This window comes from Vicugna pacos, unplaced genomic scaffold (assembly GCF_048564905.1).
Source record: "Vicugna pacos unplaced genomic scaffold, VicPac4 scaffold_214, whole genome shotgun sequence".
Lineage (NCBI taxonomy): Eukaryota > Metazoa > Chordata > Mammalia > Artiodactyla > Camelidae > Vicugna > Vicugna pacos.
The window spans coordinates 85,223-112,856 of record NW_027328893.1 but is presented as its reverse complement, the minus strand read 5'-3'; the positions used below and the strand labels follow the sequence as shown (position 1 = coordinate 112,856).

Here is a 27,634-nt window from a genome sequence, read left to right as displayed (position 1 = left end):
TTCAAAGTCATTCACGCGTCCCTCTGCAATATCTCGTCTGCTTAGGACGGAATGTTAGCCCTGATATTTTCTCATCCACTGAGTTTTCTGAGATTATTTGGCTCGTCTTTAGGCTTTCTCTTCCCCTTTTCTGGTATTCTGCCTTTTGTGATTCTGAGACACTGTTGTTCTTCAGTGTTTCCCTCGCCTCCATTTTCAATACTTGCTCTGGAGAGCGTTTTGCAGTCTAGTTGTCTGAAAGCTTATCTTTAGGGCCTTCAATCTCTTTGGAACTGAAAATGGTACTTCCTTTTCCTTTTACTGTATTTCTTCATCTCTACTGGTCAGGTAATTTCAGGTATCTAATGTAGACTTCTAGGGCTTGGTTAAGTGAAAACTTTAGACTCTTGGCTCTACACAATTGCATGGGATTTCTGTGAGGACAAATTTTCCTAGACATTGATGCCATGTCCTGTTCCTGTGTGTGCTGTCTGGTCTATCTCCAATTGCTGGTGTTGACTTTGTTGTGATGAACACCCCATACTATTTCGATTTAGATAACCTCACTTTGATTACGCTTATCTCACAAATCTGAAAGAGCACAGGACACTTCCTCTGGTGGAAATGGAGCTTCTAAAGCTTCTCAGCTCTGCATTCTACTCTATGTTATTTTGGAGTGTTTCCAGAAGAGCAGAGTGTGAGTGCGCTTGTGCTTTGTAGTGCCACGGGAATGTCCCACTGAAACCAGTTCTTCCAAGAGCTTCTCTGTCTTCAGAAACACCAGTGGAAGCATATCTATGGATGTCACACATCAGGGCCTGCTGGAATGATCCCGCAGCCCGAACTTGGTGTCCTCGCTGCCGAACCGTGCCGGTGCCATCCAAAATGTAGCATCCGCTTTTGAGAGATAAACTGAAGGAAATCCTTCCTCTTCTCACGCTGTGGTCTTGGACCACACTTCCTTGTCCTCTCATCTTGTGGCACGGGTGCACGAAGGCAACCACAGAGCTGTTGCACATCCTGTGCCTCAAACCAAACCATAATCACAGCCCAGGTTATGAATGTAGCAGATCCTAAGGCTTTTCATTCTGAATTCACACCCAAGGCCCCCTGGATCCCTCAGACCCGATGCACAATATCTCTGATTCAGCCCCACACATGGTCTATTGGCAAAATGCCAAATTGGTCTCTGGTCCTGCAGATGCACTGGGTGTGGCCATGGGACATATCGATAATTTCAACTGCGCGCGCCAGGGTGGTTGCTTGCTCATTGGGGCCACAGGTCGGTTTGCTCTCTTGATAGGACCCACCACATCCCACAACGCACTCCAGATCCCTGAGACTCAGCGTGTGCCAACATCCGTAACCCTATCCCTCCCTGAACGCTGCCTCTGCTACCTCAAATTTGGCAGCTCGGAGCTTGGTCACAGAATCAACTGTGGGGTTATTTTGCACTGGATTCTTTGAGTTCTGTCAGCCAAGCATCTGCTGTGCACTCTTCTAACACTCAGCACATCACCTTCAATCCCATGTCTCCTGGCCGCTTGAGAGTGTGCGTCCAAGTTAAAGAGAGTTTCACCTTTACTGCTCCATCAACAGGGCTCAGACCATGCACTGGTATCCATTCCCTGCTTTTCCTTCTCCTGCTTCCAGGTGTTCTGAGGCCTCATCCTGTCTTTGGAAGTAACAGAACTCTCATCGGCAAGTGTCCTTTGCCAAGGGATGGGTGAGTGGATGTTTCCATTGCTGTGTTCATGGGAGCGAGTGAGCGCAGGTTGCACTGCTTCTCTGTCAACTGGGCATCGATGAATCAACACTTTCCAGATACATTTCACAGAAATGTGATTTTTTTTATCTCTTGGTTTCTATACAGCCGTGGTGGGAGGGATTGTCCGAAGACTCCAGTTTTGACATTGTGTTGATATCTCATTTGCAGTCTTTAAAAATTTAATAGAATTTATATAAACGTTTTGGGAGTTATACGAAAATGAAGTTAGTTTCTGAAACATACTAAATCGACCTAGAACACAGACTTGTCAATTTCGGTAATATTTTGTCAGCTGTAAGGAAAACATAGACAGATAGAATGCAAAGTAGCAGTCCGAACTGTTAAAGGGGTCATGTCAACTCTTTACTGTTGAAGCCTCCGAAACCAACAGGAACCATGAAATAACTAATGGAAACATGAAATAACCCCCAAGCTTGGATTCACTTGTGCATGTGGTGCCCTTTACTCCCGATGACACCTACTGGTCAATGTTGGCATTTCAAGGTGTAACATCCCTCTCAAGGAAAATACAAGAGAAAACGAACTAAATATATACATTTAGCTTTGAATCCAAAGAACCTAGAGGCATTATAGCTATGAGAACCCTGCTGCAGCTATGCTAGGCTACTGAGAACCAGGTGTTCTTCTATCAGTGATGAGAACGCTTAATCATCCGATCATGTTGGGTAAAGCACTTGAATGCAACCAAGTTTGCACCCCCATGATAGATTGCCCCCGGGGGCTGGACTCAATGAAAGACTGTCCACATAAGCTGTGTCTTTCATGTCATTGGCGAGTTTTACAGTTCCGTTCACTATCTGACTTCTAATATTTACCTTGACTGTCTTGAAAAACGGAGGCCTAATACAGATTCAAGTTGAGTCAAAGATTCCCCTCACTTACCACACTCCCTTCACCCCAGAGAAGACATAAACCCAGCATTTGCTGAATCTAGCGGAAGGCCATCGTTTCTTTGTGGGAGCTAAGTATTCAATTCCTATCTATTTCATACGAGAGTATTTGACCTTTATGGGGTTCCCTGTTGTTCACAGAGGATGAAGCTAGAGGAACTCTGATTCTAGGAGGGGCTTGCTCTTCTCTTACTGGCTTCATTGCAGCTCAGGTACTGATCCCTCAAAATGGATGCCTGAGTGGAGGGGAGGGAAGAGCAAGTGCTTGATAGCTAGGCCCAAACCTGGGAAAAGGCTTACCTGGGCTTGGTGCACTTTGATCTGAATGGCTTGGAATTGCCCCTTGGGTCGTGTGGATTATCTGACCTCTTTCAAGAACATGAGCGTTTTTATCATCTCTGCCATCTCTTCTCTTTAGACGTCAGGGATCTTGGACCCGTTCTTGGAGCAGAGAATTGAGGAACTTCCTCCAGTCCACGGTGGTCCTCTGTATGTTTCTGCTAGTATCAGCGAGGTTCAATATGTCTCATGAATGCCTTTCGAGCCTGTTATCCTCTACAGCTGTCTCCAGGCCAGTATTCTCTATTGTAGCAGAACATCTCTCATCAATGTGTTCGCATCTCTCCTCAATCCGTGCAGCCAAGTTTTCGGCCAGCTTCTCTTCGTGTCTCCCATAAAGTCGACTTCAACAGGACTGGGCAAGTCTGAAAGGACCTTGGAGCCTCTCCAGTAAGCTGAAGACAGGCAGATCTTCCACTGTCTGCCCTTTCAAGTTCTGGAAACTGACCCGTGAACTCAGGTCTTTGGGCAGCAGCAGTATCTCGAACTGACACAGCTTCCCGGACCAAAGACCTAAGCCAAGCTCCACAGTGGGCGGCAGCCCCTCCATCGCACTGATCCACCCACAGAACTCTGCCCGGTTACCTAGGATCCACCAGCCACAACAAGCCTCGCGGTACACACCAACATTCCACCTGGAATCCAACGGCTAATTGCCATCCCCAATGGCTGCTGCATCTTGTCAGTGTTGGGGGAGGGGCTGCATCCGACAAGAGGTTCCTAATGTAAAAGTGATTCTACCCACTAGCGTCCCATGGGTCTTTGTTCTTCCCTCTTTCCTTTTTTTCAGATCAGTATGCACTGTAGCAACGGAGGGAAGTGTGTCCATTTTCAGTTGAATGTTTCACACGTCTTTAAACTTTCTAATAGTTCACAGTACACAGAGACCCACTAAGGGAAACTATTGTTCCTGTAATATGGGCACACCCGCAATACATAGCCGTCGGTTGATTTCTGCTGAAACACCCGCATTCACGGGACATCTATCCATTTGTTTCAAGGGGGCTGAAATTCCTAGGAATGATACAATCCCCAATGTGCACTTTACTGCCTGTCTCTTTTGATCTTAGTACACTTTTGCGGAGCTACTTTTCCTTGTTATAGGCTTGTGCCATTTCTTCTCGACGTAGTGTAGAAGATGGCATTCATTCATCCTGTTGGAAGACTTGCAAGACTATATCACGGACTAGGAATCCATTGGATTCCAAATCGGCATTTGGGTTAGGTCACGATATGCTCATATGAATTAATATTTACGAATATAAATGCACGACTCTGATTTGCGAATACAGGTGTGCTGATTACATTCAAGCCGCGATACTGGGTCGATGCGTACTGAATGATCATTGACATCACCTTGAGTAATTTCTTTTGAATATTCTTGTTACCCTACCCTTTTTGTGTTGTTTGTTTGTTGATTCTTTCTTGGTCTGCTTCTCGTTTGCTTTGCAAACACGTCAGGCCATGCATCTCTCCGTTTGCTTCCAACAGAGAGTCATATAAGCTGACTCCCTTAAGATTGTGCTTCCAATCCCCTATGATTTCCGGCTTCCCTCTCCCATCTTTAGGGTTTTGATGTCCTCCTTGCCTTCTTCTTGTTTCTTCTTTTCCACTCATGCTCTTCTTGCATTTCCAATAAGGGTTTTCTTCTTTCCATTTCATCTTGCTGCTTATCCCTTCAGGGGAGAATTCTCAACCTTTCTTTTAGGATAAGTTTCGAACTGCTGAATTCTTTTAAGATTTGCAGGTCTGTGGCATTCTCTAGCTCTGCTGTTATTAGAAATGGTGGTCATGTGGCATAGGCTGCCCTAGATGGCAGCATTTTGCCATTCAAGCTAAGGTCTATGTCCTGGCACTCCTCCCTGTCCTGCAATTCTGCTGCTGAGATAGCAGCTGAAACCCCTCTGGAGGTTCTCTTGTGACTATGTTGCTTTCCTCCAGGCGCATTTTAAATCACTGGGATGCTCATGATCTTTGTTGATTTGGATCATACAGCTGCTGCTAAGTCTATTGTGATTCCACCTCTTTTGGACGCTGTGTACTTCCTGAATTCGCCTAGATGATTCTATGTTGGCTTTCAGCAAGTTTCAGTCTGATTTTTCTACACATAACTTTTCAAACATTGTTTGTTTCTTTATCTCTTGCTTTTCCATCTGGGACTCTTTCGAATTTTAGTCTTTCATGCCTTGTCTTCAACCAGGATTCAACAGCAATGTTTTCATTGGTTTGCACTTGCTTTGCTATGTGTGCTTCTGACCGAGGGATTTCTGTTCCCCTGTCTTCAAAGTCATTCACGCGTCCCTCTGCAATATCTCGTCTGCTTAGGATGGAATGTTAGCCCTGATATTTTCTCATCCACTGAGTTTTCTGAGATTAGTTGGCTCGTCTTTAGGCTTTCTCTTCCCCTTTTCTGGTATTCTGCCTTTTGTGATTCTGAGACACTGTTGTTCTTCAGTGTTTCCCTCACCTCCATTTTCAATACTTGCTCTGGAGAGCGTTTTGCAGTCTAGTTGTCTGAAAGCTTATCTTTAGGGCCTTCAATATCTTTGGAACTGAAAATGGTACTTCCTTTTCCTTTTACTGTATTTCTTCATCTCTACTGGTCAGGTAATTTCAGGTATCTAATGTAGACTTCTAGGGCTTGGTTAAGTGAAAACTTTAGACTCTTGGCTCTACACAATTGCATGGGATTTCTGTGAGGACAAATTTTCCTAGACATTGATGCCATGTCCTGTTCCTGTGTGTGCTGTCTGGTCTATCTCCAATTGCTGGTGTTGCCTTTGTTGTGATGAACACCCCATACTATTTCGATTTAGATAACCTCACTTTGATTACGCTTATCTCACAAATCTGAAAGAGCACAGGACTCTTCCTCTGGTGGAAATGGAGCTTCTAAAGCTTCTCAGCTCTGCATTCTACTCTATGTTATTTTGGAGTGTTTCCAGAAGAGCAGAGTGTGAGTGCGCTTGTGCTTTGTAGTGCCACGGGAATGTCCCACTGAAACCAGTTCTTCCAAGAGCTTCTCTGTCTACAGAAACACCAGTGGAAGTATATCTATGGATGTCGCACATCAGGGCCTGCTGGAATGATCCCGCAGCCCGAACTTGGTGTCCTCGCTGCCGAACCGTGCCGGTGCCATCCAAAATGTAGCATCCGCTTTTGAGAGATAAACTGAAGGAAATCCTTCCTCTTCTCACACTGTGGTCTTGGACCACACTTCCTTGTCCTCTCATCCTTGTGGCACGGGTGCACGAAGGCAACCACAGAGCTGTTGCACATCCTGTGCCTCAAACCAAACCATAATCACAGCCCAGGTTATGAATGTAGCAGATCCTAAGGCTTTTCATTCTGAATTCAAACCCAAGGCCCCCTGGATCCCTCAGACCCGATGCACAATATCTCTGATTCAGCCCCACACATGCTCTATTGGCAAAATGCCAAATTGGTCTCTGGTCCTGCAGATGCACTGGGTGTGGCCATGGGACATATCGATAATTTCAACTGTGCGCGCCAGGGTGGTTGCTTGCTCATTGGGGTCCCAGGTCGGTTTGCTCTCTTGATAGGACCCACCACATCCCACAACGCACTCCAGATCCCTGAGACTCAGCGTGTGCCACCATCCGTAGCCCTATCCCTCCCTGAACGCTGCCTCTGCTACCTCAAATTTGGCAGCTCGGATCTTGGTCTCAGAATCAACGGTGGGGATATTTTGCACTGGATTCTTTGAGTTCTGTCAGCCAAGTATCTGCTGTGCACTCTTCTAACACTCAGCGCATCACCTTAAATCCCATGTCTCCTGTCCGCTTGAGAGTGTGCGTCCAAGTTAAAGAGAGTTTCACCTTTACTGCTCCATCAACAGGGCTCAGACCATGCACTGGTATCCATTCCCTGCTTCTCCTTCTCCTGCTTCCAGGTGTTCTGAGGCCTCATCCTGTCTTTGGAAATAACAGACCTCTCTTCGGCAAGTGTCCTGTGCCAAGGGCTGGGTGAGTGGATGTTTCCATTGCTGTGTTCATGGGAGCAAGTGAGCGCAGGTTGCACTGCTTCTCTGTCAACTGGGCATCGATGAATCAACACTTTCCAGATACATTTCACAAAAATGTGATTTTTTTTAATCTCTTGGTTTCTATACAGCCGTGGTGGGAGGGATTGTCCGAAGACTCCAGTTTTGACATTGTGTTGATATCTCATTTGCAGTATTTAAAAATTTAATAGAATTTATATAAATGTTTTGGGAGTTATACGAAAATGAAGTTAGTTTCTGAAACATACTAAATCGACCTAGAAGCCAGACTTGTCAATTTCGGTAACATTTTGTCAGCTCTAAGGAAAACATAGACAGATAGAATGCAAACTAGCAGTCCGAACTCTTAAAGGGGTCATGTCAACTCTTTACTGTTGAAGCCTCCGAAACCAAGAGGAACCATGAAATAACTAATGGAAACATGAAATAACCCCCAAGCTTGGATTCACTTGTGCATGTGGTGCCCTTTACTCCCGATGACACCTACTGGTCAATGTTGGCATTTCAAGGTGTAACATCCCTCTCAAGGAAAATACAAGAGAAAACGAACTAAATATATACATTTAGCTTTGAATCCAAAGAACCTAGAGGCATTATAGCTATGAGAACCCTGCTGCAGCTATGCTAGGCTACTGAGAACCAGGTGTTCTTCAATCAGTGATGAGAACGCTTAATCATCCGATCATGTTGGGTAAAGCACTTGAATGCAACCAAGTCTGCACCCCCATGAGAGATTGCCCCCGGGGGCTTGACTCAATTGAAAGACGGTCCACATAAGCTGTGTCTTTCATGTCATTGGCGACTTTTACCTTTCAGTTCACTATCTGACTTCTAATATTTATCTAGACTGTCTTGAAAAACGGAGGCCTAATACAGATTCAAGTTCAGTCAAAGATTCCCCTCACTTACCACACTCACTTCACCCCAGAGAAGACATAAACCCAGCATTTGCTGAATCTAGCGGAAGGCCATCGTTTCTTTGTGGGAGCTAAGTATTCAATTCCTATCTATTTCATACGAGAGTATTTGACCTTTATGGGGTTCCCTGTTGTTCACAGAGGATGAAGCTAGAGGAACTCTGATTCTAGGAGGGGCTTGCTCTTCTCTTACTGGCTTCATTGCAGCTCAGGTACTGATCCCTCAAAATGGATGCCTGAGTGGATGGGAGGGAAGAGCCAATGCTTGATAGCTAGGCCCAAACCTGGGAAAAGGCTTACCTGGGCTTGGTGCACTGTGATCTAAATGGCTTGGAATTGCCCCTTGGGTCGTGTGGATTATCTGACCTCTTTCAAGAACATGAGCGTTTTTATCATCTCTGCCATCTCTTCTCTTTAGACGTCAGGGATCTTGGACCCGTTCTTGGGGCAGAGAATTGAGGAACTTCCTCCAGTCCACGGTGGCCCTCCGTATGTTTCTGCTAGTATGAGCGAGGTTCAATATGTCTCATGAATGCCTTTCGAGTCTGCTATCATCTACAGCTGTCTCCAGGCCAGTATTCTCTATTGTAGCAGAACATCTCTCATCAATGTGTTCGCATCTCTCCTCAATCAGTGCAGCCATATTTTCGGCCAGCTTCTCTTCGTGTCTCCCGTAAAGTCGACTTCAACAGGACTGGGCAAGCCTGAAAGGACCTCGGAGCCTCTCCAGTAAGCTGAAGACAGGCAGATCTTCCACTGTCTGCCCTTTCAGGTTCTGGAAACTGACCCGTGAACTCAGGTCTTTGGGCAGCAGCAGTATCTCGAACTGACACAGCTTCCCGGACCAAAGACCAAAGCCAAGCTCCACAGAGGGCGGCAGCCCCTCCATCGCACTGATCCACCCACAGAACTCTGCCCGGTTACCTAGGATCCACCAGCCACAACAAGCCTCGCGGTACACACCAACATTCCACCTGGAATCCAACCGCTATCTGCCATCCCCAATGGCTGCTGCATCTTGTCAGTGTTGGGGGAGGGGCTGCATCCGACGAGAGGTTCCTAAGGTAAATGTGATTCTACCCACTAGCGTCCCATGGGCCTTTGTTCTTCCCTCTTTCCTTTTGTTCAGATCTGTATGCACTGTAGCAACGGAGGGAAGTGTGTCCATTTTCAGTTGAATGTTTCACACGTCTTTAAACTTTCTAACAGTTCACAGTACACAGACACCCACTAAGGGAAACTATTGTTCCTGTAATATGGGCACACCCGCAATACATAGCCGTCGGTTGATTTCTGCTGAAACACCCGCATGCACGGGACATCTATCCATTTGTTTCAAGGGGGCTGAAATTCCTAGGAATGATACAATCCCCAATGTGCACTTTGCTGCCTGTCTCTTTTGATCTTAGTACACTTTTGCGGAGCTACTTTTCCTTGTTATAGGCTTGTGCCATTTCTTCTTGACGTAGTGTAGGAGATAGCATTCATTCATCCTGTTGGAAGACTTGCAAGTCTATATCACGGACTAGGAATCCATTGGATTCCAAATCGGCATTTGGGTTAGGTCACGATATGCTCATATGAATCAATATTTACGAATATAAATGCACGCCTCTGATTTCCGAATACAGGTGTGCTGAGTACATTCAAGCCGCGATACTGGGTCGATGCGTACTGAATGATCCTTGACATCACCTTGAGTAATTTGTTTTGAATATTCATGTTACCCTACCCTTTTTGTGTTGTTTGTTTGTTTGATTCTTTCTTGGTCTGCTTCTCGTTTGCTTTGCAAACACGTCAGGCCATGCATCTCTCCGTTTGCTTCCAACAGAGAGTCATATAAGCTGACTCCCTTAAGATAGTGCTTCCAATCCCCTATGATTTCCTGCTTCCCTCTCCCATCTTTAGGGTTTTGATGTCCTCCTTGCTTTCTTCTTGTTTCTTCTTTTCCACTCATGCTCTTCTTGCATTTCCAATAAGGGTTTTCTTCTTTCCATTTCATCTTGCTGCTTATCCCTTCAGGGGAGAATTCTCAACCTTTCTTTTAGGATAAGTTTCGAACTGCTGAATTCTTTTAAGATTTGCAGGTCTGTGGCATTCTCTAGCTCTGCTGTTATTAGAAATGGTGGTCATGTGGCATAGGCTACCGTAGATGGCAGCATTTTGCCATTCAAGCTAAGGTCTATGTCCTGGCACTCCTCCCTGTCCTGCAATACTGCTGCTGAGATAGCAGCTGAAACCCCTCTGGAGGTTCTCTTGTGAATATGTTGCTTTCCTCCAGGCGCATTTTAAATCATTGGGCTGCTTATGAACTTTGTTGATTTGGATCATACTGCTGCTGCTAAGTCTAATGGGATTCCACCTCTTTTGGACGCTGTGTACTTCCTGAATTCGCCTAGATGATTCTATCTTGGCTTTCAGCAAGTTTCAGTCTGATTTTTCTACACATAACTTTTCAAACATTGTTTGTTTCTTTATCTCTTGCTTTTCCATCTGGGACTCTTTCGAATTTTAGTCTTTCATGCCTTGTCTTCAACCAGGATTCAACAGCAATGTTTTCATTGGTTTGCACTTGCTTTCCTATGTGTGCTTCTGACCGAGGGATTTGTGTTCCCCTGTCTTCAAAGTCATTCACGCGTCCCTCTGCAATATCTCGTCTGCTTAGGACGGAATGTTAGCCCTGATATTTTCTCATCCACTGAGTTTTCTGAGATTATTTGGCTCGTCTTTAGGCTTTCTCTTCCCCTTTTCTGGTATTCTGCCTTTTGTGATTCTGAGACACTGTTGTTCTTCAGTGTTTCCCTCACCTCCATTTTCAATACTTGCTCTGGAGAGCGTTTTGCAGTCTAGTTGTCTGAAAGCTTATCTTTAGGGCCTTCAATCTCTTTGGAGCTGAAAATGGTATTTCCTTCTCCTTTTACTGTATTTCTTCATCTCTACTGTTCAGGTAATTTCAGGTATCTAATGTAGACTTCTAGGGCTTGGTTAAGTGAAAACTTTAGACTCTTGGCTCTACACAATTGCATGGGATTTCTGTGAGGACAAATTTTCCTAGACATTGATGCCATGTCCTGTTCCTGTGTGTGTTGTCTGGTGTATCTCCAATTGCTGGTGTTGCCTTTGTTGTGATGAACACCCCATACTATTTCGATTTAGATAACCTCACTTTGATTACGCTTATCTCACAAATCTGAAAGAGCACAGGACACTTCCCCTGGTGGAAATGGAGCTTCTAAACCTTCTCAGCTCTGCATTCTACTCTATGTTATTTTGGAGTGTTTCCAGAAGAGCAGAGTGTGAGTGCGCTTGTGCTTTGTAGTGCCACGGGAATGTCCCACTGAAACCAGTTCTTCCAAGAGCTTCTCTGTCTACAGAAACACCAGTGGAAGCATATCTATGGATGTCACACATCAGGGCCTGCTGGAATGATCCCGCAGCCCGAACTTGGTGTCCTCGCTGCCGAACCGTGCCGGTGCCATCCAAAATGTAGCATCCGCTTTTGAGAGATAAACTGATGGAAATCCTTCCTCTTCTCACACTGTGGTCTTGGACCACACTTCCTTGTCCTCTCATCCTTGTGGCACGGGTGCACGAAGGCAACCACAGAGCTGTTGCACATCCTGTGCCTCAAACCAAACCATAATCACAGCCCAGGTTATGAATGTAGCAGATCCTAAGGCTTTTCATTCTGAATTCAAACCCAAGGCCCCCTGGATCCCTCACACCCGATGCACAATATCTCTGATTCAGCCCCACACATGCTCTATTGGCAAAATGCCAAATTGGTCTCTGGTCCTGCAGATGCACTGGGTGTGGCCATGGGACATATCGATAATTTCAACTGTGCGCGCCAGGGTGGTTGCTTGCTCATTGGGGTCCCAAGTCGGTTTGCTCTCTTGATAGGACCCACCACATCCCACAACGCACTCCAGATCCCTGAGACTCAGCTTGTGCCACCATCCGTAGCCTTATCCCTCCCTGAACGCTGCCTCTGCTACCTCAAATTTGGCAGCTCGGATCTTGGTCTCAGAATCAACTGTGGGGATATTTTGCACTGGATTCTTTGAGTTCTGTCAGGCAAGTATCTGCTGTGCACTCTTCTAACACTCAGCGCATCACCTTAAATCCCATGTCTCCTGTCCGCTTGAGAGTGTGCGTCCAAGTTAAAGAGAGTTTCACCTTTACTGCTCCATCAACAGGGCTCAGACCATGCACTGGTATCCATTCCCTGCTTTTCCTTCTCCTGCTTCCAGGTGTTCTGAGGCCTCATCCTGTCTTTGGAAGTAACAGACCTCTCTTCGGCAAGTGTCCTGGGCCAAGGGCTGGGTGAGTGGATGTTTCCATTGCTGTGTTCATGGGAGCAAGTGAGCGCAGGTTGCACTGCTTCTCTGTCAACTGGGCATCGATGAATCAACACTTTCCAGATACATTTCACAGAAATGTGATTTTTTTTAATCTCTTGGTTTCTATATAGCCGTGGTGGGAGGGATTGTCCGAGGACTCCAGTTTTGACATTGTGTTGATATCTCATTTGCAGTCTTTAAAAATTTAATAGAATTTATAGAAATGTTTTGGGAGTTATACGAAAATGAAGTTAGTTTCTGAAACATACTAAATCGACCTAGAAGCCAGACTTGTCAATTTCGGTAACATTTTGTCAGCTCTAAGGAAAACATAGACAGATAGAATGCAAACTAGCAGTCCGAACTGTTAAAGGGGTCATGTCAACTCTTTACTGTTGAAGCCTCCGAAACCAAGAGGAACCATGAAATAACTAATGGAAACATGAAATAACCCCCAAGCTTGGATTCACTTGTGCATGTGGTGCCCTTTACTCCCGATGACACCTACTAGTCAATGTTGGCATTTCAAGGTGTAACATCCCTCTCAAGGAAAATACAAGAGAAAACGAACTAAATATATACATTTAGCTTTGAATCCAAAGAACCTAGAGGCATTATAGCTATGAGAACCCTGCTGCAGCTATGCTAGGCTACTGAGAACCAGGTGTTCTTCTATCAGTGATGAGAACGCTTAATCATCCGATCATGTTGGGTAAAGCACTTGAATGCAACCAAGTCTGCACCCCCATGATAGATTGCCCCCGGGGGCTTGACTCAATTGAAAGACGGTCCACATAAGCTGTGTCTTTCATGTCATTGGCGACTTTTACCTTTCAGTTCACTATCTGACTTCTAATATTTATCTAGACTGTCTTGAAAAACGGAGGCCTAATACAGATTCAAGTTCAGTCAAAGATTCCCTTCACTTACCACACTCCCTTCACCCCAGAGAAGACATAAACCCAGCATTTGCTGAATCTAGCGGAAGGCCATCGTTTCTTTGTGGGAGCTAAGTATTCAATTCCTATCTATTTCATACGAGAGTATTTGACCTTTATGGGGTTCCCTGTTGTTCACAGAGGATGAAGCTAGAGGAACTCTGATTCTAGGAGGGGCTTGCTCTTCTCTTACTGGCTTCATTGCAGCTCAGGTACTGATCCCTCAAAATGGATGCCTGAGTGGAGGGGAGGGAAGAGCAAATGCTTGATAGCTAGGCCCAAACCTGGGAAAAGGCTTACCTGGGCTTGGTGCACTTTGATCTAAATGGCTTGGAATTGCCCCTTGGGTCGTGTGGATTATCTGACCTCTTTCAAGAACATGAGCGTTTTTATCATCTCTGCCATCTCTTCTTATTAGACGTCAGGGATCTTGGACCCGTTCTTGGGGCAGAGAATTGAGGAACTTCCTCCAGTCCACGGTGGCCCTCCGTATGTTTCTGCTAGTATGAGCGAGGTTCAATATGTCTCATGAATGCCTTTCGAGTCTGCTATCATCTACAGCTGTCTCCAGGCCAGTATTCTCTATTGTAGCAGAACATCTCTCATCAATGTGTTCGCATCTCTCCTCAATCCGTGCAGCCATATTTTCGGCCAGCTTCTCTTCGTGTCTCCCGTAAAGTCGACTTCAACAGGACTGGGCAAGTCTGAAAGGACCTCGGAGCCTCTCCAGTAAGCTGAAGAGAGGCAGATCTTCCACTGTCTGCCCTTTCAGGTTCTGGAAACTGACCCGTGAACTCAGGTCTTTGGGCAGCAGCAGTATCTCGAACTGACACAGCTTCCCGGACCAAAGACCTAAGCCAAGCTCCACAGAGGGCGGCAGCCCCTCCATCGCACTGATCCACCCACAGAACTCTGCCCGGTTACCTAGGATCCACCAGCCACAACAAGCCTCGCGGTACACACCAACATTCCACCTGGAATCCAACCGCTATCTGCCATCCCCAATGGCTGCTGCATCTTGTCAGTGTTGGGAGAGGGGCTGCATCCGACGAGAGGTTCCTAAGGTAAATGTGATTCCACCCACTAGTGTCCCATGGGCCTTTGTTCTTCCCTCTTTCCTTTTGTTCAGATCTGTATGCACTGTAGCAACGGAGGGAAGTGTGTCCATTTTCAGTTGAATGTTTCACACGTCTTTAAACTTTCTAACAGTTCACAGTACACAGAGACCCACTAAGGGAAACTATTGTTCCTGTAATATGGGCACACCCGCAATACATAGCCGTCGGTTGATTTCTGCTGAAACACCCGCATGCACGGGACATCTATCCATTTGTTTCAAGGGGGCTGAAATTCCTAGGAATGATACAATCCCCAATGTGCACTTTGCTGCCTGTCTCTTTTGATCTTAGTACACTTTTGCGGAGCTACTTTTCCTTGTTATAGGCTTGTGCCTTTTCTTCTCGACGTAGTGTAGAAGATGGCATTCATTCATCCTGTTGGAAGACTTGCAAGTCTATATCACGGACTAGGAATCCATTGGATTCCAAATCGGCATTTGGGTTAGGTCACGATATGCTCATATGAATCAATATTTACGAATGTAAATGCACGCTTCTGATTTCCGAATACAGGTGTGCTGAGTACATTCAAGCCGCGATACTGGGTCGATGCGTACTGAATGATCCTTGACATCACCTTGTGTAATTTCTTTTGAATATTCATGTTACCCTACCCTTTTTGTGTTGTTTGTTTGTTTGATTCTTTCTTGGTGTGCTTCTCGTTTGCTTTGCAAACACGTCAGGCCATGCATCTCTCCGTTTGCTTCCAACAGAGAGTCATATAAGCTGACTCCCTTAAGATAGTGCTTCCAATCCCCTATGATTTCCTGCTTCCCTCTCCCATCTTTAGGGTTTTGATGTCCTCCTTGCTTTCTTCTTGTTTCTTCTTTTCCACTCATGCTCTTCTTGCATTTCCAATAAGGGTTTTCTTCTTTCCATTTCATCTTGCTGCTTATCCCTTCAGGGGAGAATTCTCAACCTTTCTTTTAGGATAAGTTTCGAACTGCTGAATTCTTTTAAGATTTGCAGGTCTGTGGCATTCTCTAGCTCTGCTGTTATTACAAATGGTGGTCATGTGGCATAGGCTACCGTAGATGGCAGCATTTTGCCATTCAAACTAAGGTCTATGTCCTGGCACTCCTCCCTGTCCTGCAATACTGCTGCTGAGATAGCAGCTGAAACCCCTCTGGAGGTTCTCTTGTGAATATGTTGCTTTCCTCCAGGCGCATTTTAAATCACTGGGCTGCTTATGAACTTTGTTGATTTGGATCATACAGCTGCTGCTAAGTCTAATGGGATTCCACCTCTTTTGGACGCTGTGTACTTCCTGAATTCGCCTAGATGATTTTATCTTGGCTTTCAGCAAGTTTCAGTCTGATTTTTCTACACATAACATTTCAAACATTGTTTGTTTCTTTATCTCTTGCTTTTCCATCTGGGACTCTTTCGAATTTTAGTCTTTCATGCCTTGTCTTCAACCAGGATTCAACAGCAATGTTTTCATTGGTTTGCACTTGCTTTCCTATGTGTGCTTCTGACCGAGGGATTTGTGTTCCCCTGTCTTCAAAGTCATTCACGCGTCCCTCTGCAATATCTCGTCTGCTTAGGACGGAATGTTATCCCTGATATTTTCTCACCCACTGAGTTTTCTGAGATTATTTGGCTCGTCTTTAGGCTTTCTCTTCCCCTTTTCTGGTATTCTGCCTTTTGTGATTCTGAGACACTGTTGTTCTTCAGTGTTTCCCTCACCTCCATTTTCAATACTTGGTCTGGAGAGCGTTTTGAAGTCTAGTTGTCTGAAAGCTTATCTTTAGGGCCTTCAATCTCTTTGGAGCTGAAAATGGTATTTCCTTTTCCTTTTACTGTATTTCTTCATCTCTACTGGTCAGGTAATTTCAGGTATCTAATGTATACTTCTAGGGCTTGGTTAAGTGAAAAGTTTAGACTCTTGGCTCTACACAATTGCATGGGATTTCTGTGAGGACAAATTTTCCTAGACATTGATGCCATGTCCTGTTCCTGTGTGTGTTGTCTGGTCTATCTCCAATTGCTGGTGTTGCCTTTGTTGTGATGAACACCCCATACTATTCCGATTTAGATAACCTCACTTTGATTACGCTTATCTCACAAACCTGAAAGAGCACAGGACACTTCCTCTGGTGGAAATGGAGCTTCTAAAGCTTCTCAGCTCTGCATTCTACTCTATGTTATTTTGGAGTGTTTCCAGAAGAGCAGAGTGTGAGTGTGCTTGTGCTTTGTAGTGCCACGGGAATGTCCCACTGAAACCAGTTCTTCCAAGAGCTTCTCTGTCTACAGAAATACCAGTGGAAGCATATCTATGGATGTCACACATCAGGGCCTGCTGGAATGATCCCGCAGCCCGAACTTGGTGTCCTCGCTGCCGAACCGTGCCGGTGCCATCCAAAATGTAGCATCCGCTTTTGAGAGATAAACTGAAGGAAATCCTTCCTCTTCTCACGCTGTGGTCTTGGACCACACTTCCTTATCCTCTCATCCTTGTTGAACGGGTGCACGAAGGGAACCACAGAGCTGTTGCACATCCTGTGCCTCAAACCAAACCATAATCACAGCCCAGGTTATGAATGTAGCAGATCCTAAGGCTTTTCATTCTGAATTCAATCCCAAGGCCCCCTGGATCCCTCAGACCTGATGCACAATATCTCAGATTCAGCCCCACACATGCTCTATTCGCAAAATTCCAAATTGGTCTCTGGTCCTGCAGATGCACTGGGTGTGGCCATGGGACATATCGATAATTTCAACTGTGCGCACCAGGGTGGTTGCTTGCTCATTGGGGTCCCAAGTCGGTTTGCTCTCTTGATAGGACCCACCACATCCCACAACGCACTCCAGATCCCTGAGACTCAGCTTGTGCCACCATCCGTAGCCTTATCCCTCCCTGAACGCTGCCTCTGCTACCTCAAATTTGGCAGCTCGGATCTTGGTCTCAGAATCAACTGTGGGGATATTTTGCACTGGATTCTTTGAGTTCTGTCAGGCAAGTATCTGCTGTGCACTCTTCTAACACTCAGCGCATCACCTTAAATCCCATGTCTCCTGTCCGCTTGAGAGTGTGCGTCCAAGTTAAAGAGAGTTTCACCTTTACTGCTCCATCAACAGGGCTCAGACCATGCACTGGTATCCATTCCCTGCTTTTCCTTCTCCTGCTTCCAGGTGTTCTGAGGCCTCATCCTGTCTTTGGAAGTAACAGACCTCTCTTCGGCAAGTGTCCTGGGCCAAGGGCTGGGTGAGTGGATGTTTCCATTGCTGTGTTCATGGGAGCAAGTGAGCGCAGGTTGCACTGCTTCTCTGTCAACTGGGCATCGATGAATCAACACTTTCCAGATACATTTCACAGAAATGTGATTTTTTTTAATCTCTTGGTTTCTATATAGCCGTGGTGGGAGGGATTGTCCGAGGACTCCAGTTTTGACATTGTGTTGATATCTCATTTGCAGTCTTTAAAAATTTAATAGAATTTATAGAAATGTTTTGGGAGTTATACGAAAATGAAGTTAGTTTCTGAAACATACTAAATCGACCTAGAATCCAGACTTGTCAATTTCGGTAACATTTTGTCAGCTCTAAGGAAAACATAGACAGATAGAATGCAAACTAGCAGTCCGAACTGTTAAAGGGGTCATGTCAACTCTTTACTGTTGAAGCCTCCGAAACCAACAGGAACCATGAAATAACTAATGGAAACATGAAATAACCCCCAAGCTTGGATTCACTTGTGCATGTGGTGCCCTTTACTCCCGATGACACCTACTAGTCAATGTTGGCATTTCAAGGTGTAACATCCCTCTCAAGGAAAATACAAGAGAAAACGAACTAAATATATACATTTAGCTTTGAATCCAAAGAACCTAGAGGCATTATAGCTATGAGAACCCTGCTGCAGCTATGCTAGGCTACTGAGAACCAGGTGTTCTTCTATCAGAGATGAGAACGCTTAATCATCCGATCATGTTGGGTAAAGCACTTGAATGCAACCAAGTCTGCACCCCCATGATAGATTGCCCCCGGGGGCTTGACTCAATTGAAAGACGGTCCACATAAGCTGTGTCTTTCATGTCATTGGCGACTTTTACCTTTCAGTTCACTATCTGACTTCTAATATTTATCTAGACTGTCTTGAAAAACGGAGGCCTAATACAGATTCAAGTTCAGTCAAAGATTCCCTTCACTTACCACACTCCCTTCACCCCAGAGAAGACATAAACCCAGCATTTGCTGAATCTAGCGGAAGGCCATCGTTTCTTTGTGGGAGCTAAGTATTCAATTCCTATCTATTTCATACGAGAGTATTTGACCTTTATGGGGTTCCCTGTTGTTCACAGAGGATGAAGCTAGAGGAACTCTGATTCTAGGAGGGGCTTGCTCTTCTCTTACTGGCTTCATTGCAGCTCAGGTACTGATCCCTCAAAATGGATGCCTGAGTGGAGGGGAGGGAAGAGCAAATGCTTGATAGCTAGGCCCAAACCTGGGAAAAGGCTTACCTGGGCTTGGTGCACTTTGATCTAAATGGCTTGGAATTGCCCCTTGGGTCGTGTGGATTATCTGACCTCTTTCAAGAACATGAGCGTTTTTATCATCTCTGCCATCTCTTCTTATTAGACGTCAGGGATCTTGGACCCGTTCTTGGGGCAGAGAATTGAGGAACTTCCTCCAGTCCACGGTGGCCCTCCGTATGTTTCTGCTAGTATGAGCGAGGTTCAATATGTCTCATGAATGCCTTTCGAGTCTGCTATCATCTACAGCTGTCTCCAGGCCAGTATTCTCTATTGTAGCAGAACATCTCTCATCAATGTGTTCGCATCTCTCCTCAATCCGTGCAGCCATATTTTCGGCCAGCTTCTCTTCGTGTCTCCCGTAAAGTCGACTTCAACAGGACTGGGCAAGTCTGAAAGGACCTCGGAGCCTCTCCAGTAAGCTGAAGAGAGGCAGATCTTCCACTGTCTGCCCTTTCAGGTTCTGGAAACTGACCCGTGAACTCAGGTCTTTGGGCAGCAGCAGTATCTCGAACTGACACAGCTTCCCGGACCAAAGACCTAAGCCAAGCTCCACAGAGGGCGGCAGCCCCTACATCGCACTGATCCACCCACAGAACTCTGCCCGGTTACCTAGGATCCACCAGCCACAACAAGCCTCGCGGTACACACCAACATTCCACCTGGAATCCAACCGCTATCTGCCATCCCCAATGGCTGCTGCATCTTGTCAGTGTTGGGGGAGGGGCTGCATCCGACGAGAGGTTCCTAAGGTAAATGTGATTCTACCCACTAGCGTCCCATGGGCCTTTGTTCTTCCCTCTTTCCTTTTGTTCAGATCTGTATGCACTGTAGCAACGGAGGGAAGTGTGTCCATTTTCAGTTGAATGTTTCACACGTCTTTAAACTTTCTAACAGTTCACAGTACACAGAGACCCACTAAGGGAAACTATTGTTCCTGTAATATGGGCACACCCGCAATACATAGCCGTCGGTTGATTTCTGCTGAAACACCCGCATGCACGGGACATCTATCCATTTGTTTCAAGGGGGCTGAAATTCCTAGGAATGATACAATCCCCAATGTGCACTTTGCTGCCTGTCTCTTTTGATCTTAGTACACTTTTGCGGAGCTACTTTTCCTTGTTATAGGCTTGTGCCATTTCTTCTCGACGTAGTGTAGAAGATGGCATTCATTCATCCTGTTGGAAGACTTGCAAGTCTATATCACGGACTAGGAATCCATTGGATTCCAAATCGGCATTTGGGTTAGGTCACGATATGCTCATATGAATCAATATTTACGAATGTAAATGCACGCTTCTGATTTCCGAATACAGGTGTGCTGAGTACATTCAAGCCGCGATACTGGGTCGATGCGTACTGAATGATCCTTGACATCACCTTGAGTAATTTCTTTTGAATATTCATGTTACCCTACCCTTTTTGTGTTGTTTGTTTGTTTGATTCTTTCTTGGTGTGCTTCTCGTTTGCTTTGCAAACACGTCAGGCCATGCATCTCTCCGTTTGCTTCCAACAGAGAGTCATATAAGCTGACTCCCTTAAGATAGTGCTTCCAATCCCCTATGATTTCCTGCTTCCCTCTCCCATCTTTAGGGTTTTGATGTCCTCCTTGCTTTCTTCTTGTTTCTTCTTTTCCACTCATGCTCTTCTTGCATTTCCAATAAGGGTTTTCTTCTTTCCATTTCATCTTGCTGCTTATCCCTTCAGGGGAGAATTCTCAACCTTTCTTTTAGGATAAGTTTCGAACTGCTGAATTCTTTTAAGATTTGCAGGTCTGTGGCATTCTCTAGCTCTGCTGTTATTACAAATGGTGGTCATGTGGCATAGGCTACCGTAGATGGCAGCATTTTGCCATTCAAACTAAGGTCTATGTCCTGGCACTCCTCCCTGTCCTGCAATACTGCTGCTGAGATAGCAGCTGAAACCCCTCTGGAGGTTCTCTTGTGAATATGTTGCTTTCCTCCAGGCGCATTTTAAATCACTGGGCTGCTTATGAACTTTGTTGATTTGGATCATACAGCTGCTGCTAAGTCTAATGGGATTCCACCTCTTTTGGACGCTGTGTACTTCCTGAATTCGCCTAGATGATTTTATCTTGGCTTTCAGCAAGTTTCAGTCTGATTTTTCTACACATAACATTTCAAACATTGTTTGTTTCTTTATTTCTTGCTTTTCCATCTGGGACTCTTTCGAATTTTAGTCTTTCATGCCTTGTCTTCAACCAGGATTCAACAGCAATGTTTTCATTGGTTTGCACTTGCTTTCCTATGTGTGCTTCTGACCGAGGGATTTGTGTTCCCCTGTCTTCAAAGTCATTCACGCGTCCCTCTGCAATATCTCGTCTGCTTAGGACGGAATGTTATCCCTGATATTTTCTCACCCACTGAGTTTTCTGAGATTATTTGGCTCGTCTTTAGGCTTTCTCTTCCCCTTTTCTGGTATTCTGCCTTTTGTGATTCTGAGACACTGTTGTTCTTCAGTGTTTCCCTCACCTCCATTTTCAATACTTGGTCTGGAGAGCGTTTTGAAGTCTAGTTGTCTGAAAGCTTATCTTTAGGGCCTTCAATCTCTTTGGAGCTGAAAATGGTATTTCCTTTTCCTTTTACTGTATTTCTTCATCTCTACTGGTCAGGTAATTTCAGGTATCTAATGTATACTTCTAGGGCTTGGTTAAGTGAAAAGTTTAGACTCTTGGCTCTACACAATTGCATGGGATTTCTGTGAGGACATATTTTCCTAGACATTGATGCCATGTCCTGTTCCTGTGTGTGTTGTCTGGTCTATCTCCAATTGCTGGTGTTGCCTTTGTTGTGATGAACACCCCATACTATTTCGATTTAGATAACCTCACTTTGATTACGCTTATCTCACAAACCTGAAAGAGCACAGGACACTTCCTCTGGTGGAAATGGAGCTTCTAAAGCTTCTCAGCTCTGCATTCTACTCTATGTTATTTTGGAGTGTTTCCAGAAGAGCAGAGTGTGAGTGTGCTTGTGCTTTGTAGTGCCACGGGAATGTCCCACTGAAACCAGTTCTTCCAAGAGCTTCTCTGTCTACAGAAATACCAGTGGAAGCATATCTATGGATGTCACACATCAGGGCCTGCTGGAATGATCCCGCAGCCCGAACTTGGTGTCCTCGCTGCCGAACCGTGCCGGTGCCATCCAAAATGTAGCATCCGCTTTTGAGAGATAAACTGAAGGAAATCCTTCCTCTTCTCACGCTGTGGTCTTGGACCACACTTCCTTATCCTCTCATCCTTGTTGAACGGGTGCACGAAGGGAACCACAGAGCTGTTGCACATCCTGTGCCTCAAACCAAACCATAATCACAGCCCAGGTTATGAATGTAGCAGATCCTAAGGCTTTTCATTCTGAATTCAATCCCAAGGCCCCCTGGATCCCTCAGACCTGATGCACAATATCTCAGATTCAGCCCCACACATGCTCTATTCGCAAAATTCCAAATTGGTCTCTGGTCCTGCAGATGCACTGGGTGTGGCCATGGGACATATCGATAATTTCAACTGTGCGCACCAGGGTGGTTGCTTGCTCATTGGGGTCCCAAGTCGGTTTGCTCTCTTGATAGGACCCACCACATCCCACAACGCACTCCAGATCCCTGAGACTCAGCGTCTGCCACCATCCGTAGCCCTATCCCTCCCTGAACGCTGCCTCTGCTACCTCAAATTTGGCAGCTCGGAGCTTGGTCTCAGAATCAACTGTGGGGATATTTTGCACTGGATTCTTTGAGTTCTGTCAGCCAAGCATCTGCTGTGCACTCTTCTAACACTCAGCGCATCACCTTCAATCCCATGTCTCCTGTCCGCTTGAGAGTGTGCGTCCAAGTTAAAGAGAGTTTCACCTTTACTGCTCCATCAACAGGGCTCAGACCATGCACTCGTATCCATTCCCTGTTTTTCCTTCTCCTGCTTCCAGGTGTTCTGAGTCCTCATCCTGTCTTTGGAAGTAACAGACCTCTCTTCGGCAAGTGTCCTGGGCCAAGGGCTGGGTGAGTGGATGTTTCCATTGCTGTGTTCATGGGAGCGAGTGAGCGCAGGTTGCACTGCTTCTCTGTCAACTGGGCATCGATGAATCAACACTTTCCAGATACATTTCCCAGAAATGTGATTTTTTTTTATCTCTTTGTTTCTAAACAACCGTGGTGGGAGGGATTGTCCGAAGACTCCAGTTTTGACATTGTGTTGATATCTCATTTGCAGTCTTTAAAAATTTAATAGAATTCATATGAATGTTTTGGGAGTTATACGAAAATGAAGTTAGTTTCTGAAACATACTAAATCGACCTAGAAGCCAGACTTGTCAATTTCGGTAACATTTTGTCAGCTCTAAGGAAAACATAGACAGATAGAATGCAAACTAGCAGTCCGAACTGTTAAAGGGGTCATGTCAACACTTTACTGTTGAAGCCTCCGAAGCCAACAGGAACCATGAAATAACTAATGGAAACATGAAATAACCCCCAAGCTTGGATTCTCTTGTGCATGTGGTGCCCTTTACTCCCGATGACACCTACTGGTCAATGTTGGCATTTCAAGGTGTAACATCCCTCTCAAGGAAAATACAAGAGGAAACGAACTAAATATATACATTTATCTTTGAATCCAAAGAACCTAGAGGCATTATAGCTATGAGAACCCTGCTGCAGCTATGCTAGGCTACTGAGAACCAGGTGTTCTTCTATCAGTGATGAGAACGCTTAATCATCCGATCATGTTGGGTAAAGCACTTGAATGCAACCAAGTCTGCACCCCCATGATAGATTGCCCCCGGGGGCTTGACTCAATTGAAAGATGGTCCACATAAGCTGTGTCTTTCATGTCATTGGTGACTTTTACAGTTCCGTTCACTATCTGACTTCTAATATTTAAATAGACTGTCTTGAAAAACGGAGGCATAATACATATTCAAGTTCAGTCAAAGATTCCCCTCACTTACCACACTCCCTTCACCCCAGAGAAGACATAAACCCAGCATTTGCTGAATCTAGCGGAAGGCCATCGTTTCTTTGTGGGAGCTAAGTATTCAATTCCTATCTATTTCATACGAGAGTATTTGACCTTTATGGGGTTCCCTGTTGTTCACAGAGGATGAAGCTAGAGGAACTCTGATTCTAGGAGGGGCTTGCTCTTCTCTTACTGGCTTCATTGCAGCTCAGGTACTGATCCCTCAAAATGGATGCCTGAGTGGAGGGGAGGGAAGAGCAAGTGCTTGATAGCTAGGCCCAAACCTGGGAAAAGGCTTACCTGGGCTTGGTGCACTTTGATCTGAATGGCTTGGAATTGCCCCTTGGGTCGTGTGGATTATCTGACCTCTTTCAAGAACATGAGCGTTTTTATCATCTCTGCCATCTCTTCTCTTTAGACGTCAGGGATCTTGGACCCGTTCTTGGAGCAGAGAATTGAGGAACTTCCTCCAGTCCACGGTGGCCCTCCGTAGGTTTCTGCTAGTATCAGCGAGGTTCAATATGTCTCATGAATGCCTTTCGAGCCTGCTATCCTCTACAGCTGTCTCCAGGCCAGTATTCTCTATTGTAGCAAAACATCTCTCATCAATGTGTTCGCATCTCTCCTCAATCCGTGCAGCCATATTTTCGGCCAGCTTCTCTTCGTGTCTCCCGTAAAGTCGACTTCAACAGGACTGGGCATGTCTGAAAGGACCTCGGAGCCTCTCCAGTAAGCTGAAGACAGGCAGATCTTCCACTGTCTGCCCTTTCAGGTTCTGGAAACTGACCCGTGAACTCAGGTCTTTGGGCAGCAGCAGTATCTCGAACTGACAAAGCTTCCCGGACCAAAGACCTAAGCCAAGCTCCACAGAGGGCGGCAGCCCCTCCATCGCACTGATCCACCCACAGAACTCTGCCCGGTTACCTAGGATCCACCAGCCACAACAAGCCTCGCGGTACACACCAACATTCCACCTGGAATCCAACGGCTAACTGCCAACCCCAATGGCTGCTGCATCTTGTCAGTGTTGGGGGAGGGGCTGCATCCGACGAGAGGTTCCTAAGTTAAATGTGATTCTACCCACTAGCGTCCCATGGGCCTTTGTTCTTCCCTCTTTCCTTTTGTTCAGATCTGAATTCACTGTAGCAATGGAGGGAAGTGTGTCCATTTTCAGTTGAATGTTTCACACGTCTTTAAACTTTCTAACAGTTCACAGTACACAGAGACCCACTAAGGGAAACTATTGTTCCTGTAATATGGGCACACCCGCAATACATAGCCGTCGGTTGATTTCTGCTGAAACACCCGCATTCATGGGACATCTATCCATTTGTTTCAAGGGGGCTGAAATTCCTAGGACTGATACAATCCCCAATGTGCACTTTACTGCCTGTCTCTTTTGATCTTAGTACACTTTTGCGGAGCTACTTTTCCTTGTTATAGGCTTGTGCCATTTCTTCTCGACGTAGTGTAGAAGATGGCATTCATTCATCCTGTTGGAAGACTTGCAAGTCTATATCACGGACTAGGGATCCATTGGATTCCAAATCGGCATTTGGGTTAGGTCACGATATGCTCATATGAATCAATATTTACGAATATAAATGCACGCCTCTGATTTCCGAATACAGGTGTGCTGAGTACATTCAAGCCGCGATACTGGGTCGATGCGTACTGAATGATCCTTGACATCACCTTGAGTAATTTGTTTTGAATTTTCATGTTACCCTACCCTTTTTGTGTTGTTTGTTTGTTTGATTCTTTCTTGGTCTGCTTCTCGTTTGCTTTGCAAACACGTCAGGCCATGCATCTCTCCGTTTGCTTCCAACAGAGAGTCATATAAGCTGACTCCCTTAAGATAGTGCTTCCAATCCCCTATGATTTCCTGCTTCCCTCTCCCATCTTTAGGGTTTTGATGTCCTCCTTGCTTTCTTCTTGTTTCTTCTTTTCCACTCATGCTCTTTTGCATTTCCAATAAGGGTTTTCTTCTTTCCATTTCATCTTGCCGCTTATCCCTTCAGGGGAGAATTCTCAACCTTTCTTTTAGGATAAGTTTCGAACTGCTGAATTCTTTTAAGATTTGCAGGTCTGTGGCATTCTCTAGCTCTGCTGTTATTAGAAATGGTGGTCATGTGGCATAGGCTACCCTAGATGGCAGCATTTTGCCATTCAAGCTATGGTCTATGTCCTGGCACTCCTCCCTGTCCTGCAATATTGCTGCTGAGATAGCAGCTGAAACCCCTCTGGAGGTTCTCTTGTGACTATGTTGCTTTCCTCCAGGCGCATTTTAAATCACTGGGATGCTCATGATCTTTGTTGATTTGGATCATACAGCTGCTGCTAAGTCTATTGGGATTCCACCTCTTTTGGACGCTGTGTACTTCCTGAATTCGCCTAGATGATTCTATGTTGGCTTTCAGCAAGTTTCAGTCTGATTTTTCTACACATAACTTTTCAAACATTGTTTGTTTCTTTATCTCTTGCTTTTCCATCTGGGACTCTTTCGAATTTTAGTCTTTCATGCCTTGTCTTCAACCAGGATTCAACAGCAATGTTTTCATTGTTTTGCACTAGCTTTCCTATGTGTGCTTCTGACCGAGGGATTTGTGTTCCCCTGTCTTCAAAGTCATTCACGCGTCCCTCTGCAATATCTCGTGTGCTTAGGACGGAATGTTAGCCCTGATATTTTCTCATCCACTGAGTTTTCTGAGATTAGTTGGCTCGTCTTTAGGCTTTCTCTTCCCCTTTTCTGTTATTCTGCCTTTTGTGATTCTGAGACACTGTTGTTCTTCAGTGTTTCCCTCACCTCCATTTTCAATACTTGCTCTGGAGAGCGTTTTGCAGTCTAGTTGTCTGAAAGCTTATCTTTAGGGCCTTCAATCTCTTTGGAACTGAAAATGGTACTTCCTTTTCCTTTTACTGTATTTCTTCATCTCTACTGGTCAGGTAATTTCAGGTATCTAATGTAGACTTCTAGGGCTTGGTTAAGTGAAAACTTTAGACTCTTGGCTCTACACAATTGCATGGGATTTCTGTGAGGACAAATTTTCCTAGACATTGATGCCATGTCCTGTTCCTGTGTGTGCTGTCTGGTCTATCTCCAATTGCTGGTGTTGCCTTTGTTGTGATGAACACCCCATACTATTTCGATTTAGATAACCTCACTTTGATTACGCTTATCTCACAAATCTGAAAGAGCACAGGACACTTCCTCTGGTGGAAATGGAGCTTCTAAAGCTTCTCAGCTTTGCATTCTACTCTATGTTACTTTGGAGTGTTTCCAGAAGGGCAGAGTGTGAGTGCGCTTGTGCTTTGTAGTGCCACGGGAATGTCCCACTGAAACCAGTTCTTCCAAGTGCTTCTCTGTCTACAGAAACATCAGTGGAAGCATATCTATGGATGTCACACATCAGGGCCTGCTGGAATGATCCCACAGCCCGAACTTGGTGTCCTCGCTGCCGAACCGTGCCGGTGCCATCCAAAATGTAGCATCCGCTTTTGAGAGATAAACTGAAGGAAATCCTTCCTCTTCTCACGCTGTGGTCTTGGACCACACTTCCTTGTCCTCTCATCCTTGTGGCACGGGTGCACGAAGGCAACCACAGAGCTGTTGCACATCCTGTGCCTCAAACCAAACCATAATCACAGCCCAGGTTATGAATGTAGCAGATCCTAAGGCTTTTCATTCTGAATTCAAACCCAAGGACCCCTGGATCCCTCAGACCCGATGCACAATATCTCTGATTCAGCCCCACACATGCTCTATTGGCAAAATGCCAAATTGGTCTCTGGTCCTGCAGATGCACTGGGTGTGGCCATGGGACATATCGATAATTTCAACTGCGCGCGCCAG

General features: G+C 45.4%; 1 long non-coding RNA gene across 1 annotated transcript; it reads left to right on the top strand.

The window, feature by feature from the left end:
* Positions 1 to 3,595: 3,595 nt before the first annotated feature.
* On the top strand, positions 3,596 to 24,431 carry LOC140695456 (uncharacterized). The gene is made up of 3 exons (XR_012071141.1): positions 3,596 to 3,722; positions 6,911 to 6,983; positions 24,200 to 24,431. It is a non-coding gene; the product is annotated as an uncharacterized lncRNA (long non-coding RNA).
* The last annotated feature ends 3,203 nt before the right edge of the window (positions 24,432 to 27,634 follow it).